The sequence below is a fragment of the Panthera leo genome, chromosome A3, assembly GCF_018350215.1.
Source record: "Panthera leo isolate Ple1 chromosome A3, P.leo_Ple1_pat1.1, whole genome shotgun sequence".
NCBI lineage: Eukaryota > Metazoa > Chordata > Mammalia > Carnivora > Felidae > Panthera > Panthera leo.
In genome coordinates this window covers 127,285,720-127,304,528 of record NC_056681.1, presented here as the reverse complement: position 1 = coordinate 127,304,528, position 18,809 = coordinate 127,285,720, and the positions used below count along the sequence as shown (strand labels likewise).

Here is an 18,809-nt window from a genome sequence, read left to right as displayed (position 1 = left end):
AGTGCCTGTAGAGACGGCCCTCACGTTCCTGCCAAGGGAGGCTCTCATCTCCCAAGGGTGACAATTTGGGATGTGCACATGGTGTTTTCTACGACTACTTTCTTGGCTCTGAGCACAAAACCACTTCCACGGGACTTAGCTCTAAGCCTGCTCAGTGGAAAACAATGACCGTCTGGAAAAACAGTTCTCTGCTAACACACACACACACACACACACACACACACACACACACGTGTATTTTTTTTTTTTTAATTTGGAACTCTGTTTTCATTTGGAAGAAAAAATATTGAATAATAGTATTAGCTGTATTCCCGGAGTGTAAAACCAAATAAAACCAATCTGAGCTTGCTTTTAAAAAACGTGGTCGTAGTTTGTGAGGAAATTAATTTGTTTATTATAAGACATAACAAAGGACTCGAGCACAGGGTGCAAGCATTAGTGTGAATGCTGACTGTTCCCTGCATACAGCAGAACTTCAATACCAATCTTCATGAATAGGCACTTGGAAGATTTCTTGAGTAGCTAGGACTATCTGAAAAGAGAATTCCTAAGCCAAGACCACCTTGATCAATAAAGAATAGAAGATGAGAAAAAAAAAATAGATCAAACAGTAGTCCTACAGAGTTTTATTTTCTAACGTTTTTCCTTAGGGTCTAAGATGATAAATACCCAATACCTCTATCAGAAGGGATAGGTTCTGTTAGCATTTTAAGTGAGCCAATACCTTCAAGAATCTACAATACTTAGCATCCCTGGTAAGACAGGGATATTAATAAATCAAAGATATTACAAAGATATTAATAAATCAAAGACTTTGATTCTTTATAAATCAGTATTTGGGGGAATAAGAAGTTCTAGTCATCTTAATATTTTTCTGCAACATAGCATGTAATCCACAGACCAGTCATGAACACAACAATGACATATTTATATAACATCACATCTTTGTCAAAGATGCGTCTGGCCACATTCTTCCTCACCATGAGCATGTGTTAAATGTAGAAAAGGTATTATTGGACCCGTTTTACAGATCAGAACTCACGGGTCAGGTATAGAAAGTATCTTTCCCAATGTCTTCCAGTTGGATTCTGGGCTTCCTGATCCATAATCCCAAATGTCTTCACAATACATTCTACATTAGAACCGGGATCATCTTTTTAAAGCTCTTATTTAACAAAAAAGCACTTGCTCAAGGACACACAATACATTTGGGCCAAAGAAGGGTCCAGAATGGAGATGTCCTGCCTCTCAGTCTCACGCTCTGTCTACCCAAACAAAGAGTAAATGGGACATCAAATCCATTCTTCTTCTTTTTTTTTTTTTAATTTTTTTAATGTTTGTTTTTGAGAGAGAGAGAGAGAGACGGAGACAGAGAGCGTGAGCCACTGAGGGGCAGAGAGAGAGAGAGAGAGAGAGGGAGACACAGAATCCGAAGCAGGCTCCAGGATCCAAGCTGTCAGCACAGAGCCTGATGCGGGGCTCGAACTCACAAACTGCAGGATCATGACCTGAGCTGAAGTCGGAAGCCTAACTGACTGAGTCATCCAGTCACCCCTAAATCCATTCTTTAAGACATAAAAAGTACAGCTCAGTGTATTGTTGCCACTGGAGGGTTTCTGTTCCAGGCTGACCAGGTCTCACCAGAACATGCTAATCAGCTACCTAACAAGGACACCACCAGACACTTCATAAAACTGTGCACTTCTTTCTGTCTCTACCTTGGTCATCTTACTTCAGACCCTCAGCAGAGCCTACCTGCATCCAGAAACAGCTCCCAAACCGATCTTCCTGACGCCAGTCTCGTTACCCTTCCATTCATCTCCATACGACTGGCAGAGCCCTCTTCCTAAACACAAATCTGATTATGTTACTTCCTTGCTTAATATGCTTCCACTGCCCCGCAGTGCCTACAGGGAATAGCGCACCCAGATAACATGCCCCGGGCACAGAGACACCTGGCCCCTGGCCCCTATCTTCCTCCCCATCCCGGGACCCTTGACTCCACTCACACCCTGCCCTTCTCTAAAGGAGCCCCGCTCTTTAGTGCCTCAGGGCCCTTGCACATGTTCCTCCTTCTGTTTACAATTACAATGGCAACCAGCATTTCTTAATGCTTTGCAGGCCATAGTGATGACAGCTTCTCATGTATCACCATATCTTAAATTTTACAGCCACACATGAGGGAGGAATTGTTATTGTCTCAATTTTTAGAGATAAAGGAAGAATCTTAAAGACTTAGAGACTTGCTCAAGACCACAAGGAGCAGAGCGGGGTCTGGCATCCAATTCTGTCTGCTAAGCACCGGTCCTCGGCAAGGGCCTCCCTGGAATTCCCTTTCAAGTACGAGTTTGGAAACCAGAGCCTTCAGGAGTCCCCTGACTTCTCCCTACCCTTTGGCCTGACCTCAGAGAAAGGAAAACCCACCTACTTGAGTGAGCTCTGCCTCTCTCTGCTCACCTAACATGCTGTGATGACCATATCACCGTGTCTTCCAGCCTGGACTGTGACTCACGCCCGTTCCCTTATCTCTCTTGATGCAAGGTCTTCTGGGGCAGGGCCGTGTTTACACCTTACTGTGTCCCCAGCACTTAGCACAGGGCCTGGCCCGCGGGTGGCCCTGAAAACATAAGAAATCCTTAAAACTGTTCTGCCCAGTGGTTCCAAGGCATCGACGAGCCAAGGGCAAAATAAGAAAAACTAAAGTCTACGTCTTGGGCCACGCAGAAAGCTAAAGCTATTCAAACATTATCACGCAGCAGCGTTTTCATTCATTTTACAAAAGCAAGGTGATCGCCACACCCTAAGTCCCCAAGGTTTATTTCGAAATTTTACTGGTTGACGAAATTCAAAAATCTAGGAGCTGCTAACCTGGTCAGTTATTTGCTCAGGCAAGGAAGCAGAGCTCCAAGGGGAACCTGCTCTCTGGCCTCAGGCCAGTGCCTCCGGCTGGATCCTGCTACCAGCCTTACCATAAGTCTTCCCAGTTTTCCCAGAAGTCTAACTTCCTAACTGCAGTAGTGCCCTGAGATTTCTCTAAGCAGAACTGCGAAAAGCAGGCCAGTTCTGGCTTTGGGAATGTTTCCGGGGACTGTCCGTCTTTAGGAGGGCTATTAAGACGATGTAACTTCCAGCCTGATCGACAAGGTTCAGAGCTGCAGAAATCATGACAACAATCAGGAAGGCAGCTGCTGCCAGTGACACCAGAGGCCTGCGGACTCCCCACACCACCCTGCAAAGCAAACAACCCCTTTGGCTTGCCTTCCGCGAACCACCAGCGGCATCCAGGGAGATGTCCCAGGAGGAGAGTGCAGCTCTGAGAGTCTGCTATTCATACAGCTCACACACCCTTTCTCTGGTAGCCACAGAGCCCTCTCCCGCACGTACTGCTTTTCCACAACTTGACGGCTTTGAATTATAAGCAAAACCGGTTAACCATCAGCCTGTAATGTATCAGATACAAAAGAGGGGGCTTAAAAAAATAACTTCTCAACTAAAATCAAGGTACGCTGCCTAAACGAAATAAGCACCTGTTTTGCTGGAGGGAAAAATGCCCCGATGGAATGATGTTGGCTCAGCTTATAAATTCCGGGAGCTGAAATGTGCTAAGCCAGGTTAGCGATTTTAGATCGCTGGGCTGGGCTGCAAGGCGCTCCCCCATCTGCCGCTTCTGTAATGAAGTCATAAGGTTCTCTGTTGTGTTGCCGAATGGGTTGCCAAGAATCCAACAGATGATTTCATTCCGAGCCGAAGGAGGAAAACTGAAGTAGAGTGAGTCTATTAAAGCACTTTCATCTGACAATAAAAATGAGTTAATGGCTAAAATGTGTTTTCAAAACGTTTTAACACTACAAGTAATGGCACTCAAATGGGAAAATGCCTTGAATATTCTCATCGATCATTAATACCATGGTGTCCCTCAAAAGGGCTTGGCGTTCCCCAGGGAATTCAAACTGCTAGAGCCCAGTTGTAAGGCAATCCGTGGGAATTCTCAAAAAAAAAAAAAAAAAAAAAAAAAAAAGCCAAGAGACCATTATGGAACCAAACGATTAAGTGCAGTTTTAAAATAGCCCTTTCGATATCTGAGTTCAGTTTTCTAAAATAGACTATTACCTCATCATAGCTAATTTCCCCGTAAACATCAATATTATAGCAGCAAAAAGCCTCCAAGAAATGAGGGCAAAATCCAATTCTTTTTTAGGGATGCCAGTCAGCATGCCCCCCAGTTTCAAATGGTAGCGAATATGGAAACAATCAAACTGGGGTTTTGCGCTGGACCGGCCCACCACTGGGAAATCATTAGTGAATTTGTTCCCTTTCACTTGTGAAATCAAGAACACGGTTATGAGCAAACTGGTTGGTCAGCCTGTCCCTTAGCTCGAAGGAGGGCTGACGGTCTCAGCCCACCCAGGCCAGTTCTGCCTAATTTCAAAGGGAAAGTGACTCCCTGCAGAGCCAGCAGCTTAGGGACTGAGCTCTAGTCTTGGAAATGCCTTTCCCTGGGCAAGTTATTTATTCCCCTTCTCTGGGTTGGCCTCAGTTCAGCCTAGAAACCAAAAGGAAACACCAAAACACCAAGAAGTTACCCCAAATCTGGGCTGTTCTGACCATCAGTGTTTTAGATTAAACACTGGCAGTTCTCTTGGATTACAAATCTCCATTTTCCCAGAATTCCTTCTTAAGTAAGTGGGTCAACAGGCGCCCGGCAGCCCCTTCGTCAGAGGGAGGAGCTGCAGAGATGATCCTGGAAGATCTCTGTTCCTCTCTCTTCTCCCTGAATATCCCTTCTCAAGTTTCCAGTTCCTCCATGTAACCTTTAAGTGTTGGCCTCCAGTTGTCTTTCTTCATACCTTTCTCCCTCCTCTCAGGTGGGACCCTCCCGACTCCCAACTTTTGCCCATATGCTGAAGACTTCTCAACCTCCGGCCCCAAACTGGACCTCCCTCCTCAACTCCACGCCTGTAAATCTAAATGGATTTCCTGAAAGCATAGCGATTTGGAGGGAGGGGTTAATATCTTTCCCAAATATCCTCCCCCTTCCTTTGTTCAATAAAAGGCATCATCATTCAACTAATTACATGAGCCAGAAACCTGAGTGTCATCTGAGACATCCCCATCTACTATACTCCACAGATCCATTCTGTCACCAAACTCTATCCACTTAACTCTCCCATCTCCCCAAGATCCACCCCTCTCCATGCCTTCTCTTGGCTTCGGTATGGCCGATAGTCACTATCTCCACCTCTCTCACCCCCTCGAATGCAACCCCAGATACTCCAAGCACCTGAGATCATGTACCAGTCTCTCAGCATGTTATAGGAAATGCCATGTGCAGAATCAATGCTGCTGAATTAAATCTCTTCCATTTCTGGTCCATTTCTGTTATCTTACAATATAACACTAAAAAAAAAAAAAAAAAAAAAGCTTTTCCTTGTCTCTGCCTGGTTTTCATTCCATGGGCAGCTGTATCCCACATTTGTGCTTGAAGTTTCTTTGCCTCCACAGTTCACTGTCGCGTGGTAGGTGAAATATGACCTAGTGTGTTGAGGCACAGGGAGGTGTTATTGAAAGGAATTCTTCTGGGAAGTGAAGGCCCCTGAAGAATCCCACCCACCCCAGGGCCGTGGGTTGACTTGATTCGTAGGTCTAGATTTTCAGATGCTGAGTTTTCCTAAACTGGGGTCCACCTGTGTACCAAAGGTGACGTTTGGAATTGACAGGTCAAAACATTAGGGGTTTTACGTCCCAGGTCAAATTTATCTGTGGGGGGGGGGAATGTGGGATGTCAAAAATTATGTAAGTACCAAAAAGACCAACAAAAAACATTTCACATACTAAAAACCTGAAGAATTTGAAGCCCAGGGAGGTTGGCACGCTCCATTTCATCTCAAGCATTGAGGACATCGCAGGGGCTGCAAAGCTCCCTTGAAATGTCGGAGGCGGGAGTGGTTCTGCTTTTGTTTCCAGTTTCTGAAGTGAGCAACCGGCTGGCTTTCAACGTATTCTTCATGGCAGGTCAAACTAACGTTCTCAAATAAAATCCCTGGCTTGAACCCCAAGCACGTGATGAGGACCATCAACACAGGCTGGACAGGGAAGGGGCGGTGGGGTGGGTTTGCTGAGCACTTGGAGACCTGGCTCTTCCCAGGGGTTAGCTGCGTAGAAGGAAGGCGCGGTTTAGCATAAACGTTTCCAAGCTGGCTGTCAAATTAAGAGGAGGACAATTTTTTTACATGGTATTCAGGGCCATAAAATCTGGCCCAAAGCTCTCTTTCAAGTTTCAGCAACTTTGAACACTCTGTACTTTGGTCACACCAGAATCTGGACAGTACCAACAGCTCTGGCCTCCTTCTTCCTTCTGGGTTGTTGTTGTTGTTGTTGTTGTTGTTGTTTTGCTTATGTTATTCCCTTTGCCTGGAATGCCCTTCCCCTCTCCTCTGCCTCCAGATGTTCTGTCTGTCTTTCAGTACCCAAATCAAATAGCATTTTCTCCCAGAAACCTCCTATCTGGATTTCCAAGCTGAATGAACCACCTTTGCTGTGAATTCTTTTCAAGGGCTGTCTTCTTCGTTTTCAGAATGTCACCCATTTCACTTTATCCCCCCCGACTCCTCCCCACTGAGCACCAAACATGGGTCCAGCACACGGCCCTCTTCATCTATGTCTGCCAAAATGGATCGGAAGCGTTAGATGAGTAGTCACCGCATAGCAACAGTAAGATATCAGTTGTGAATAAACTGAACAGAGAAAATAGTCATTGGTAACAGGAAGAGGTCAGAGAAAATAAGCATTTCCCAAAATAGAAGTATTTTGGGGTGCTTGACTCTGTTGTTTTATGGTCACAGATGACTTTGAGAATCTGATGAAAATCAGCCTTTTCAGAAAAATGCACACATCCACAGACTCACATATATATATTTTTTTTTTTTGCATATAATTCCAGGAGGTACTAGAAACACACCAAAGCCCAGGAATGGCAACTCCTCATCTGTTTTAAAATCACCAATTCCAGTGTATGAGCAGCCCAACGGGATGAGGAAAGGCATCTTCAAGTGTGTGGACCAACAGACCACACTGAAGAAGAAAGGGAGTCAATTAATGGGAATAGCATGAGCTCTGGACACCTTGGGCAAGTCGTTCTACTCTTCTGAATCTGAGTTTTCCTCATCTGTAAAATGCAAATCATAATACTTCTTTACAATGTTGCTATTGAGTAAATAAGATATGCAGATTACGTAGCTAGTGTAGTATCTGGCATGCAATCAGCCCCTGACAACAAATACTAGCTTCTGCACCTCCTGTCACGCGTGGCAAAAACTGCAGCCACAGTGCAAACAAGTCATTTCCCTTTCAGCAATAAATACTGCACTGCTGCTTTGGGGCAAGGGAAGAAAGCCTACTCAGACCACCGTCTCCGTGAAGAGGTGAAGCCGGGTGCTGAACGGCTGCTGCAAGCTCATTCGCATGGCTATTAATCATACAAGAGCCCATTTATGACAAACACAGGTCCCTCCCTTTGCATGACAAGGCGTATGGGTCCACAGAGCCCCATTATCCAAAAAAAACAGAGCATTGTGGGCGACACAGGCGAAGCCGAGCGCACACACACAAGCGGACATTGTAAGGCTGTTTGCACAACCCCGCAGTGCTCCTCGAGGATTTCCTGCCAAGGAGACATTTAGATCTCATAGTCTGCTGCAGACATTTGCTCATTCAACATGGCTTCAGGCAGCCGGCTGCAGAAACCCAGGTGCGTGGTCCCCTCTGCTGGCCATCCCCAGGACTGCATGCCGGGGATCCTGGGATGATCCGGCACCCGAGGTGCTGTCAGGATCCCAGCCTCTTCTCTGCTGTCCTTTCTGGAGCAGTGCGGTGCAACAGGCATGAGCTTGGGGATCTGGAGAGCCTAGTTCACATCTCAACAGTATCCCGTACTAGCCGCAGACCTTGGACAAGTCACGTCACCCCTCAGACCTTACTCTCCCAGATGGGGTCCACAGCACTCATTTGCCTGTGACGAGACCTAATGGAGATGACAGCAGGGCAGAGTGCCTGCGGACGGCCAGTGTGGCAGGAACACCTGCCTCCAAGGAGGATGGGCGCTGTCCTCTGACAGTGAAACCAGGAAAGGAAATCAACAAGCACCTGCTGGTAATGTCTTTGCTTAAACTGTAGCCGGCGTTTAGAGGGGAAGTGTGACCCTGTCTTCTCATGTCTCATCTCTAACGCTTTTTCAAATTGTCCCCCCTTACTTCACATTGTGTGTCGTGTTGGTGTGGGTGGCACCGTGTGTCCCCTCAGGCTTTATTTCATCCGGCACCTGAAGCGCCCCATCTTCAGGACACACGTAACTTGAAGGCGGGGGGCGAACTGGCAGAAATTCTCGGCCGAAATGCGTTCTTCAAAGACGACAGAAGGACCACGCCCTTGAACTTCTTAAACTGAGCTGTGATCTGCTTCCTGATGTCCAGCATAGCAACAGCCACACGGACTTAATCAATGTATTTAACAACATTTACTTAACCTCCCCGAGTCTGACTTTCAATATGAGTAAAACAGAGATTACTTCAACCTCTCCAAGGGTGGCTTTTAGAAATAATGAGACAACATAGGTAAGCAGTCAGATGCATAAGTAAGTGGTAGTTGCCATCATCACTATTACCCTTGTTATTTTTATTGTCTCAGTTCTGTTGTCCCGGCCATGACCAAGAGCTCCTCTTTCCGACACAACTATTGATATCTGTGAAGGCTTTAAATATTATTTTAGAGATGTATGCCAATGACTTCCAAATTCACAACTGTTGCCCGACCCCCTCGTCTGAACCCCTGACTCATGTATCCAATTGACTACGTGACTTCTCATAAATAGCTGAAACTTAACTCACCCCAAATTAAAGTGTCGCTTTCTCCCCTCAAAAACTGCCCTGCTCCAGTCTTCCGCATCTCAGCCAATGACAATCCCATGTTTCCAGCAGCTCAGTCCCCAAAAGCTGGTGTTATCCTTGACTTTTCTCTTTCTCTCACACCCCATAACCAAGCTAACAAATCCCACCAGCAGTACTTTTAAGATGATGTCAATTCAATTGCTTCTCACACCGTCCCTCACCAGCACCCTAGACCAAGCCACCAGCCATCAACTCCTGCCCAGAGTATCATACTCACCCTTTACACAGATTTCCCAGCGCTGCTCTCATCCATTCCCAACCACCCAGTCAACTGCCTTTCTGGCAGCTTTGCTGATGTTTAAAAAGTTGCATTATGTCACTCCTCTACTTAAATTGTTTCAGTGGGGCCCTGTTTTACTTATAGTAGGGTACTAGATCCTTATCACGGTCAACAAGGCATCCTATGTGATGGTACCCCAAAGTGGTTCATCCCCTGCAACTTCTCCTTCACTACCAGGTGATTCAGCTACCTCTGCCTCCTTACGTTTTCTTTTTTGAATGTATGACATATCTTTCTGTCACAGGACCTTTGCACTTCCTAGTCCTTCTGCCCAGAATGCTTCCCCCCCACCCCCATATATCTACATGGTTTGCCTTTGGGCCTCTGTTCAAGGTTTACTTTTCAGTGGAGCTCAACCTAACCAACTGGCCCAAAATAGTATTTCTCCTCACCTCACATCACCCCACCCCACCTCACCCCACCCCGTGCCCAGTCACTGCCTTTATTCTTCTTTCAAATCTCTATTACCATTGACTTGTGTATCCTCAACTCCTAGACTACTGCCTCACACACAATGGGAATGCCACACATACATACATGTGGAATGAATTAAGTCATTCATTGTAAACAAAACTCCCATGACCCCATGGAGCTTCTCTGTCAACAAAACCTAAGATTTTTCTTCCATATCCCATGGGAGGAGAGGCTCTCAGGTCATCTGGTATTTGGGTCAGACACTGTCTTTTGGATAAGAATGAGGGAGAATTAGTCATTGCAGGGGATGGGGAAATGCATGGTCAGTGAGCATGGTCCTAAGGAGGGACAGTATGAAACCATAAAATAGAAAGTGCATCTTGGAGGGGAGGGGAAGGAGAGAAGGTCAGAAGAATCACTGAGGACTGATTATATACGAACTTTGCAACCAGAAAGTGGGAGCAGGGACATTCCTGGGCAGAAATGCAGCCTGGCACCTTGGATGGATCAAACGGCTATTGTGTAACTCAAGGCTCGAAGTACACAGGCGATACCATTGACTGTAATGCCTCTGTAATGCCACCAAGTGAACAGAGAGTCATGGGCTCTGTGCCCTACTCTCATTTTAGCCACTTATGTGCTACAGGACCTTGGGGAAGGTCATTCTCCTGCTCTGAGCCTCACTCTTATCATCTGTTGCCCACCAGGCCTGGCTCAGGGATCTGGAACTGCTCCATGTTCCAACCTCCTAGGGTTATACAGAGAGGATAGGCAACAATTTCCAAATATGTACCCAGGCAACCTAATGCCCAATCATGAGCTAAGCTAATTAGAAGGGGGATGCACCTTTCCTCCCAGCAACACCATTTCACACTGACAGCACCTTCCACATGCCGCCCGGGTCTTGTTTCTTGAAGCCGTGTGGATTGCAAGTTACACGGCAAGGAGAATGACGACAGAACCCCAGCACTTTCCAATGTCCCCCGCTATATCAAAATTGGCCCACTGCTGCCATCAGGGAGTGCTACAGAGTTAGTCTGTGAAAAAACAGTAATTCTGGTATCTGGTAGAATGCCTATACTACTACAGAGAAACTGTTCTCAAGCCCTTGTGTATGTTCGAGGCAGTAAATGTTGTGAAACGCAAAGGCATGCAAACTATAAATAATTTTCATACATTCAACAAAGTTTCCCCCAAGTACCTCTACTGGGCAGTGCTTGGATAGCCTAGTTTAATCCTCCATGTGTATTCAAAGGACTACTATGACATTCTCTAATGCAGACCCTTTTTCCTTGGGAATTCAAGAAGCAATTGAGGACCTGCCAGGTCCCAGCCCTAGAAGCCTCAATCAGGTCTCATTGCAATTATAATAATAGTACAACTGTAACATTAAGGCATTAGGTTGGCGATAATTTGCAAACACCAAAGGTCTACTCTTTGGCTTTCAAATTTCAAATTGGAAAAAACAAACCCCATGAGATGACAAAACAATGATGTCAATACAGATCCCAAGGCTTTGGGAGTCTCGTTACGTTGCCCAGGAAATGGCAGCATTTTGTTGGAATAAGTAATAAGCATTTTTCAAAACTTCTAGAAAGTACCACCATACCCGAAGATTTTGTTCAGTGGGCAAATTTCCACTGGCTCTGCTGGGCTCTCTACCAATTTATAGTCAATATAATTTAGCTGATCCCCCACTGGCAATGAAATCAAATACCTCGTCCTCACCCCACCCTGACACTTGCTCCCAAATTAAATGACCTCTTCCTTCCAATGACCCTAGTAGATATAGACATAGATGATATAGATATAGATATAGATATAGATATAGATATAGAAATAGATATACAGATACGGATATGGATATAGATATAGATATGGATATGGATATAGATACAGATAGGTTTTTTTTTTTAGTTTTCTAAAACATTTATTTATTATTAAGAGACAGAGACAGAGCATGAGCATGGGAGGGGCAGAGAGAGAAGGAGACACAGAATCCAAAGCAGGCTCCAGGCTCTGAGCTGTCAGCACAGAGCCTGACATGGGGCTTGAACTCACAAACTGTGAGATCATGACCTGAGCTGAAGTTGGATGTCTAACTGACTGAGACACCCAGCTGCCTCGAGATTTTCTGTATATAGACAACTCGATAGAATATCTATCTATCTACATACACACATCCTGTAAATCCTGTATGTATTTCTTCCAAAACTAAAATACTTATACATGTCTGTTGAGCTCCTTGAGGGCAGGTCTTAATTATCGCTCCATCCTCAATACCCAGCACAGTCCTTAACAGAGTATAGAAAGTTGGTGAATGGTTTAAGGAATAAATACATGAACATCTGCTCTTTTTAGGGACTAGTGCTCAGTAAGACTCGATCCCTGCAGTGGTCTGAGATAAGAGCACAACCCAGTGAGGGCAAGAAGCCATGTTCAAAGCCCACTGTAAAGGATGGAAGGTTCTAGTGAGGACTGCGATTGGGGTAAAGCGAAAGCGTTCTGGAAAAGGGGCGCAAGAGAAGAGGTAACTCATCTGGGCTGGAATAAGCTGGAAAGGTTTCAGGCAGAAGGAGGCTGTGGACTCGGGAGGGAGAAACTTGTTACTGAACATCCGGCAACCGGCGAGGCTCGGGAGCTGGATGGAAGGTAAGGCCAGATCACGCACTCTTGGTGGGTGGGTGGAGACGAGGGGCCTTGGGAGTGACAGCTGTCACAGGCTCACTTGGAGATCCTTCGGCAGATCCCAGTCTTCCGGTTACGATGAAGGGGCGGGACTGGTATTCCTATGCGCTTTTACACCTGCGTTAAACGTAGTTCTCTGCCAGGTAGACTGATATCCTCGGCTGGCCTGGGGCTTGCCTGGATGCCTGTCCCAGTCCTGGGGTGGGAGCGGTGTCCCCTGCTGTCCACCTCTTACCAGAGCCCCAGGAGTCCTCACGTGCCACCCTTCCACGTTCCAGTCACTCCTGCTTACCTGTCTGCCTCTCTTCCTAGAAGGTGAGCACCTCCAGGACAGGAGCTAGGACTTTATGCTTGAATCCACAGCAGGCCACTCAGGGAATACGGGTTTGCTAATAAAAGGGAAAAAAAAAAAAAATGAGTGCAGAAGTGACGGCGTGAATACCAAAATCTGTATCCAAGGATCTCGTGTCTGAGTCCCAGCCATTTGCTTAGAGAAAGAGGGAAGGAAGAATGGGCAGGCAGAAGAGGGGAAAAAATGTGACAGGGAGGAAGGAAGGAAGGAAGGAAGGAAGGAAGGAAGGAAGGAAGGAAGGAAGGAAGGAAATGTTTTTCCCCTTTCCACCGAGTTTAATGAAGCTATAACTGGTTTCTGGCATATGAAGAAGCAGACAGGGATCTCATGTTATAGTTGAAAATTAAAAGGAAGGAAACTCGAGCCATCTGAAAGCAATCTACACACTCAGCGATGCACAAATGAGCTGAAGACAGGCAGCAAGGGGCTTTGAGAAGAGTCTGCTTCACCCGCTTGGAGGAGACGGTCAGCGACTCATTCGCACAAAGGGAAGCCTGTGACTGTCCCTGCCTTTGGCCCTGCCAATCAGATTTGGAGGCTGAGCTGGGAGAAGCTCAAGGTCAGGGATAGGCATGACAAAATGACATGTCTCCGGGCTGTGGATTCGCATTTGCAGATGTCTCTTTGAATCGAAATTCCCTGTGCTGAAACCTGGGTGCTCTTGCAGAAGTGGGCTTCGCTGCCTCCAGGCTGGTGGGCCAGCTGTGAGAGCGTCCTGTCCCAGGTGACGACATGCTGGCATATCACCGCTGACACGGAGGACCTTGACCTAAAATCCTGGGGACTTGAAGATGACTTCACTCATTCCCTGCTTACCCACATTCTCCTTGTCAGACAACCACGGTCACAGCCACTGTCAGTCCTGTGCTCAATGCTATTTTAAGTGCTGCCCACGAATGATCTCACGTGATTCTCCCGATGACCCTCAAAAAATAGGTACCCTGTTGAGTTTTAAGAATTACGAAAGAGAGGTCGTTTGCTAAAAGAGCTTTTCTTTGGGCAAATGCAAAAGCTTGCAGTTATGTGTCTTCTCCACTAAGGGGCATTATCGTCTCACATTAAAAATGCCAGACCAGGTCAGGGTAGGGCCTTAGCACAAAAGCAGAAGTTTGTAAAAAGGACAAAGCAGAGGGATTGATTTCAATGACCTGGATATTTTCTAAACGCTATTCCTCTTAGTAGTAGAATGTTCAAATTCACAGCTGTAGTACCCAATGCTTACTTAACTCAGTAACTCCCTTAATTCCCGTTCAAGGTCATTTCAAAGGCACTGCCTGGTCTTCAAGAGTCAACCAGCAATGGGCCAAGGCAACTGGGGTGGGGAGAAAAGATTAATAGATTCAACCATTTGGCTAAGTAGTCATCCTCCCCAGCTGCTTTCGCTAATTTCTTATGTCACGTTTTCCACCAAGGGAAACACGGCTTGCGGCTGAATCACCTTGACTCCAGTTGGGAGTGTAAAGTGAAAGAAAAAAAATAGGAAAAAAAAAAAAAAGAAAGAAAAAAAAAGGCTGACTTTCTATCCCAAGCTTATCAAAATGAGTTTCTCTGGCTCACTTTGGCACAACTGGAAAACACTCTGGAAGTGTACATTAAGATAGGAGGAACTCCTCCATTCGTGGTCGTACCCCCACCCCTGTGCTTATAGACAGATAGGCTGTTTCTACACAGATGGGCTTCCGGACATGTGACGCTGCTTTCAGACATGCTCCTGCAGGAAACTCACAATACACAGAGAAGGCAGCAAAGTCACCGTGGGGCTTCCCTGTTTGGATGGATGCACCAAGACCGCAATTAAAGCAAACAAACAAAGTCATTGAGTTTATCTCCAAGTTTATTTTAAAGCCCAGCCCAGCTCTTGATGACTCAACCATACGCTATCCCGATTTAAACTTTACCCTGCAGCTGGGGTTCCCAGGCTGGTGTCCGTGGCCACCAATGACTAAATTTGAAAGCACTGCTCTCCATCTGCTGCGGAGCTCGCAGCCTCACAGACGGATCAAGTACTGTTTAGGCTGCGTCTTAATCCCACTTGAAGATTGCAAATTTTTACTCAAACACGAGGTCTGAGGCTACTCTGCTGTTCACACCAGCAGGAAAGCCCGCTATATGAAACAACCTCAAGTCACCTGGGCCCAGCGGCGTGTGGGAAACAACACCGGAGAGACTGTGGAGACAGCAACTCACCTTCACGGCGGCCGAGCCTGTGGCCTTGGCCATACATTTGAGAAGCGCTGCGCTAGACTAAGGATTTGAAGTCCCCTTTTTATTCTGCATCTCCAAAGGAAGCAGTTATTTTAGGACGAAGGAGATCAGGAGGCTCCCCTGTACTGATTCAACATGCATTTTGTTTTATGAGTGTTTCATTTATTGACCCCACTTGGCACGCATGAAAGTTCAGAAAATAATCAGGGATAGCATTTACGGAGCCCCACGGTGGACCCAGGTCTTGCGCTAAGTGCTTTACACACGGTATCCCGCTCCTGGAGCCCAGGACTAGATGGCTACAAAGCCTTTACGCTTCTCCCTGTTCAAATTGCCTCCTACTCCCCACTCAGCCAGCCTCAGTTTACTCACCTGAAAAAAGGATCAGCCAGAAGCTAGACCAGATGATCACACAGATCCCTCTGATCAGTAAGCTTTTATGAAACGTGGAAGGCAAAACTATATACACATCTTTGTTAAAATAGAAAACCCAGGTGTTTAAATGCAACACTTGCTTCCCTAAGGGGAAAAAAAGAAACCCAGAAAACAATCAACCCATTGTGTGTAGCAATACTTAATTTGACCCTCTACTAGTTTGTGTATTACTGACCCAGCAGCCAGCCTCTCTTAGGACTGACACCAGCAGCTCCTCCTGGGCCCGGACCAGGCACTCAGCAACTCAACACGGTCCCGGGCGTGACCGGGAAGGGACACAGGCGCACGTGCCGGGGGCGCCATCTTCCTGCCCCGGCTGGGGAGCAGGTTGGCATGGCAACGCCGGAGCCAGTCTTCACTTGCTCCCTCCCTTCCCTTTCACGCTATTATCACTGTGTGAGATCTTGCCCCAGAAGAACAGAGAAGTCCTGAGGGCGAGGTCTGATGTCAGGGGAGAACAAGCGAGGCTTTGTGGGGCCCTTCAAGGAGAGGAGGCCCGGCCAGGGCTCTTCGCGCACACAGAGGGGCCTGTGCTCTCTCAGCGTCGGGGGCAGAGAGGTCTGCTCCCGTCCTGCCTGCAGGGCGGGGCCTCCACCAGCACATGGGGGGCCCTGTCCCTCCCCTGACGGGGAGCTGGACAAGGTGGACGGATCTCCACCCGGTGCCCACAGGCTCGCCCACGCCAACCCCCATGACCACTGTCAAGCAATCTCTCTCTCCTTAGCCATTCTCCCACCTCCCGTTCAGAACGGCACCCCCACCCCTCCACCACCCTTGCAGACCTCTGCCTCCTTCTCACAACCCGTCATCTGCTCCCAGTCTCCTGTCTCCAACCCTCCTGGGCACCACCCCTACTCTGAGCCACCTCTGCCTCTGAGAAGCCTCCCGGGTCAGTGAGCTGCCCTGCTGCCTCTGGTCTCCTAAAATGCTTCAGTTGTTCTAATGGCACAGGAGGTGTCACACATCTGATGTTGGTCTGTTTATCACCATTGCTGACTTCGGCTTGGAAACCCCATCTTCTAGGACCAGTTCTGCACACCGAAGATGCTTACTACATAGCTTTAAAATGCTCGAACCCAGAGAGCATCCCGAAAACGTACTTTTTGCAATATGGTTTTTAAATTTATTTGAGGTGGGGGAGAGGAGCGGAGAGAGAGGGAGACAAAGAGAATCCCAAGCAGGCTCTGCACTGTTACGGCAGGGCCCGACACGGGGCTCGAACTCACAAACCATGAAATCAAGACCTGAGCCAAAACCAAGGGTCGGATGCTTAACCGACTTGAGCCACCCGGGTGCCCCCCAAAAACTTACTTTCAAGTAAAATATTCAACTGAGGCTTTAGATCAAAATAAGAAGAGCTAACGCTAATTGAGTCCTTACTATGTGCCCAGCACCACCGGGAGCAGGTGCACATGCTGGCTCATTTAATGAGCAAAGCAGCCTTACTTATGAAGAAGGTGCGATCGACTCTCACTTTACAGATGAGGGAACTGTTGGAGGAGGGATGTGCTGTCTGAACCCACCAGCTAGCGAGCGGGAGAGGAGGACTGTGACCCAGGCGGTCTGGGTCCAGTCTGTCCTCCTAACCATCATGTGACACAGTGTTTCATGATGACCACCACTGAACCAACCCCACCTAAAGTCCCCTCTAATGCACACTGTCACGTGTCATTCCCTGAAAGTAGGGACACACGCTTTTGCAAATGTCATCACATTGCCAGGCCCCTTTTGTCCCATGTAATGGCAACTGAATAATTCTGTCAGACGGCCATGTTCCCCTTCTTCCTGGGCCGGCAGCACGGTCAGGAGAGCAAGGTGGCCTGTTGGGAAGTGAGGTCTTTGGAGGAGACACGTTCGGAGCCCGATTTCCTCAGCAACGATTCTCTCCGCAGAACACGTCTGCCCATTTGCAGCCTGGGCCTAACTCTGCTGTGCAGGTCAGATGAAGTCCCCTCATCCTGCGACCACTAGGCTGGCAGCTTCCAAGTGCCAGAGAAAGGTGGGCTCGCCATCAGGGCTAAGCCAAGCACCCTAAGCTGATTCTCCTATCTTCCAGCACAGAGAAGAAGCACAGACAGAGCTTCAAGAAGCTGGAAAACTGGAAGAAAGGGGCAGAGCAAGGGCACCAGGGCTCACAGCATCAGGATGGGGGCAGGGTGCAGATTGAGCCCTTTTACTCTGAGAACCAGATCAGCCGTTCTGTGCTCCAGAGCTGATGGAGGCCCTTCCTGCCATGAAAAGGGGGGGGGGGTCCAGTTTCTCACCTTCCAGAGGTGCTTCCTGGTTCTGGTGGTGCAAAAGCGAACCCCACATCAGGGTCCTGCTGGACAACATGCGGGTTCAGCAGCCATGACTCTCTCTGGGGTCATGTTCGGAAAGGGAAAGCCCTGGACAGTCAGGCCCGACTCCCACATAGTGACGATAGAGAGGGGAAGGGGGTGTCCAAGGTCAAATGGTGAGTCCGTGCCACAGCTCGGGCCAGAACCCAAGTTAATCCCGACACCACAGCTGTCCTGTCCTTCCTTCCTTTTCTTTCTCATCTCTGCTCCTTCTTTCCAAACTTCACCTTATGTCAGTTAAAGGCATCCAAGAGAAATGCTTACTCGCCCTGGTACAGCCAGGCTTCTGGAGCAAAGAGGGTGAGAAGAAGCTCACGGTGAGGTTTTTCCTGAGAGGGAGAAGAGAAGAAACCCAGGTGCCATGTCGTCTCCTCTGCCTAGCCCGTCAGGAAGGACAAACAGACCCCCCAAGAGAAGAGTCAAGGAAGCCCTGACTGATTCTCCTGGTTCTCCAAGAGGAGAAATGGAGAGGAGGGTACGTCATGGGGCTATATCTACCGGAGACTCCAATCAGAGCAAAGCACTCATCCCTCAAGCTGCTTGCTATTGAGATGTTTAAGCCTACTAGAAATGAGGGTGAGCCTGGCTGGCTCAGTCAGTGGAACCCGCTGCTCTTCATCTCAGGGTCAGGAGTTTGAGCCCCACATTGGGTGCAGAGATTCCTTAAAGACAACAACAACAGCAATTGGAAGTAAGCCTACCAGAATGGGACAAGGTTAAGTTCAGAGACAGCTCTTCAAGGAGGGAAGGATCCCCAAGTGCCCACAAGCAGAACCAACTGTTGTTATCAAGTAGTGAGCTCCCCGTCCCTGGAAGCATGTAAACAGACACCCTTGGGGCAAGCTGTGGAGAGTCTGCTGGCATCGGAAGATCCGGAGAAGACTCCAAGACAGGATGTCACTGCTCTGTCCAGTGCTGCATTTCAGAGCTCTAGGTGAGGGCCACGTTCAGGGATGATCCTTAACTGCTCCTCATTGGTTTATCAGAAGGATAGCACGGCATGCAGAGCGGAAGGGGAGACAGTCACAAGTGAGTCTGAGTCCTGACCACCTAGGAGCGGGGGGCCTTGGGCAAGCTGCTTCATGTCTCTGAGCTGCAGTTTCCTCTTCTGTAACGGGCATCCTGGTGTGCTTGTGGACCTCTGGTGCCGGGAG

General features: G+C 47.7%; 1 protein-coding gene across 7 annotated transcripts in view; it reads right to left on the bottom strand.

Moving 5' to 3' along the window:
• Window positions 1-18,809, bottom strand: part of CYRIA (CYFIP related Rac1 interactor A) — a 107,008-nt gene that overhangs the window by 38,963 nt on the left and 49,236 nt on the right. For 6 of the 7 annotated variants that reach the window (XM_042933630.1, XM_042933631.1, XM_042933633.1 and 3 more), the window contains one exon: window positions 12,617-12,713. The exons of the other annotated variant lie outside the window; for it this stretch is intronic. The gene's annotated coding sequence lies outside the window, so the exon portion shown is untranslated. The remainder of the gene's footprint in view (window positions 1-12,616; window positions 12,714-18,809) is intronic. 7 annotated transcript variants of the gene reach the window in all.